This window comes from Myripristis murdjan, chromosome 13 (assembly GCF_902150065.1).
Source record: "Myripristis murdjan chromosome 13, fMyrMur1.1, whole genome shotgun sequence".
In the NCBI taxonomy this organism is placed as follows: Eukaryota; Metazoa; Chordata; class Actinopteri; order Holocentriformes; family Holocentridae; genus Myripristis; species Myripristis murdjan.
This window is the reverse complement of record NC_043992.1, coordinates 15,212,701-15,216,410: the sequence shown is the minus strand read 5'-3', so window position 1 is coordinate 15,216,410 and position 3,710 is coordinate 15,212,701.

Genomic DNA, 3,710 nt, shown 5'->3' with positions numbered 1-3,710 from the left:
CTCTCATTGCTTGCCATCTTTTTTTGTAGTACATTGTCTGTTATTGCTTCTATTGGAATCCCTTCTGCCATCGTATTTTCTATTTCCTTCCATCTTGAAGAATATGATGGTGTACATTAGGGGTGGTGAAAAAAAATCGATGATCGATTAATCACGATTATGTTGTGGATGATTATGAATCGATTATTAAATTTTTAAGAATCGATTATTTGGTGACACTGTTCTTCGCGCTTCACCAAGCCAATCAGCGATTCGCGCTCGATCCCCTCGCGACAGGTTAGACAAACACCGCGAGACAGCAGAGGAAAGACACAGACGAGAAGGAGCGCGGTAATCGAGAATCGCTAATAATCGAAAATCGGTTGTTAATCGAATCGGGACCTCAATAATCGTAATCGAATCGAATCGTGAAATCACACAGATTAACCACCCCTAGTGTACATCAACAAAGTAATGACCTTAATTGTGCTGCATAGTAGTATATTCAAAGGCATGGGAGACCCATTCCGCCACATTCCTTTTTTAATTGCAGAGTTTTATACTTACTTCTCCCTTGCCATAAGTAACGAGATATCAATCTATGGCATTCAGTAAACTGTTTTGTTGGAATAGTTATTGGAAGGGTCTGAAAAAGATATAGTATTCATGACAGAATGTTCAACTTGATCGATTCTACCCTAGAGTTCAAACTCAAAAAGGGAATTATATTCCGTCTTAATAGATCTGATTTTATTTTTGCATTCAGTGGACCATAGTTAAGATCAAATAATTCTGACTGGTTGATTTTTTTCTTATAAAACAGAGTACACAATTTTATTTTTATATATTTGAAAATAATCAAAATGCAACAGTATGCCCCATGTCAGTCATACATGGTCTCTGCATCTAAAATCTGTGTGAATGTAAAGGTTCAGTCTGTTGGGACGCCATATGTGATGGCCATAATCGAGAGAGAGAGCAGGGGAATGAGGTGAAGATGGTACAACAGGCGTGTCCAAAAGCTGTGGTTGGCCATGGGCATGCAAACTGCTGTTGAGGGTAATGACAGAAAGCTGAGGAGAGAACATGCATGCCCTCTCATCTCCAGCAATGTTATAGCGTTCCAATAAAGGCTCCTCCGAACAAACCATTATGATTTTTGAAGGCTTTGGCTCTGTCTCATGCAGACTGAAATGACTGCAACAATAGTAGGAGCCCTCAACCTCCATCAGGTATGACCGTGGAGCCACCTTCTGCAGACACACCTGCTGCCAGATGCCTGTCCTACCCACTGGTAGCTGTCATGGTTTGGTGTTTTCTGTGTTTTTGTACTTTGGTTGGACACTTTTTTTTTCTGTTTTCCTTTGGTCTCTTGTCCTGTTCCATTAGTATTTTCACCTGTGTTTGGTTAGTCTTGTTTGCCCCTCCCAGTGCCACACCTGTCCTGTGTCTGTCAGTTATCCTTGATTGTTCTGATCCCTCCAAGTGTTTAACCTCAGCCTATCCTCTGTGTTGTCCTGTTTTGTGCTCCAGCCCCTTCCCCAGGTGTGTCTTGTTAACTATTTAGTTCTGATGTATTTAATTCCTGTTTTGAGTTCTGTTCCTTGTCCAGTTATTGTCTTAGCTGTCGTTTGTTCCCCGTGTTTCCTGAGAGCGTATTAAATATTTTTGCTGTTTGCTGAACTCCGTGCCTCCTGGCTCCTGCATTTGGGTCCTCCATCACCTCCCGGCGTGACAGAAGCGGCTTCATCCGAACTGCTTCTTGCACTGCAAACTCAGGCAAGTCCTTAGCTGTCCTGTCATGATGAGCTTAGAGACTTATTTCCTGTGCAATAATTTGTCCACTACAGCCGTAACAACCCGTGGCTCAAGAAGTGCTGGAGCCACTGGCAGAGCGGACTTCAGACGCCGTGACATAAGTTGTTATGCAGTCCCTACCCTCTGTTGGGGTTGTTTTGTTGTTTACCCTGCTTTTTCATGTCTACATGGCTGCTACAGCTGTGATTATGAGCTGATATTCAGTATAGCAGCACAACCTCCAGCATGATATCACTTAAAGATTTTTACATCTTTTTTCCTTAAAAGCTGAGGAGAAGCAACAGGAAAAACAATGTGTTTGCTCTGTTACTAACTGGAAGAAATGGGTAATGATGAGGTCTGTGTGGAAGTTATGTCAGACTCTGTTCCCATTCTTTATTTAAAATCCCTACAAATACATACCCTGCCTAATGTCTGAAAATGAGATATCTCAGTTTGTAAATTAGAGACAGTAGCCAATCATTTTGATATTACAGAGAGCAAGGAAACTGAACTGTGTGATGCAAATACTGGCCAAATGTGAACCTGGGTTACAGTGTTATCTTCAACTAGCCCCTCCTAGTATTCTTTAGTGTGGTTTTAGTGTGGGTCATGTGTGGAGCATCTGCTTCATCTCTCCCAGCTCTGAGGATGATGCTGGTGGCTGAGGTCTGAGAGCAGCTCATGCCTCGTCTGCTGTTGGTGTCGAGGAGCTTGGCTGATCTGGAGCCTCCTCTGGCTGTGTGGAGCATGGGGGAGAGGGGAGATGAGGAGAAACAGGAGGTCTAGGTCTAACAAATGTTGTGATACTGTCTGTGTTATAGGAGCAGGCGTCGTGAAGAACCCAGGGGCTGATGGTTGTGTCATTTGGCAGATCTCAGGCTATCCACCAAGAAACATTTGCTGGCTGGTGCAAACAGCTCCTGAAGAGCCTGGATCCTACAGAGCTGCATGAGCCCTCTCACCGGCTCCCCTACAGGAATATGGGACAAAGAAAACACGGCTGTAAGTCAGTACTCACTTTGCTTGGAGGCTCAAAGACACTGATTCCTCTTGAAGTCACTGAGGTCAAAAGCCTTACCCAAGGACATGAAACAGGATAAGCTGTGCCGTGTCGCTCTTCCAAAGCCGTAGCTTTGATCATCTTCATCATAATGGCGTTGCTTAGGGTGAGCCATTCTCCCTTTTCCACAATGTCACTGATGTAGTGACCTGTGAGACACAGAAAATGCAATGAAGCAAAGGATTTATGTGGTGTTTTTGTTATGTGTGACTGTATCCCAGATCTGTATTGATGTCTGATGTATGGCGAATAACCTCCTACAGTTAAATGCGGCCAAGACCGAGGTGCTAGTCATTGCCTCTGACAGTGTCACAGCCAGGGTAGTAGATCATCTGGGCCCCCTCAAAAACAACGCCCATCCTAGTATCAGGAACCTTGGTGTACATTTTGATCATTTAATGCTCCTGGACACTCATGTAAAGTCTCTCAGTTGGAATTCATACAGTCATACAGGCATACAGGATTCTGAAAGACCCAACTAATATTCTGTTGCCGGAATACCAGATCCTACCTTCAGGTAGATGCTTCAGGGCTAGTAGGTATAAAAGCAACAGGTACAAATTTTCCTTTATACCTACATCCACATCACTTCTCAAACAACCAGCACTGTTCCCTCCGTAGTAAGAGTATGCATTTTATATTCTTTCATTTTATGTTCATTATATACCCTTTTTATCGACAGCACCTTATGTGGATGATGCCTGTAGGTTGCCTGTGCAGTGGCCATAGGTTAACATATACTGTACATGCTGGCACTGTCATTTCTGTATATTTTACACTATGTGTGTATTCACTGCCACTGTCTTTTTGTATAAGACATTGTGTATTGGTTGTGTTGGGTTGTGTGGTGTATGTAGCTGTTTATCAGCAC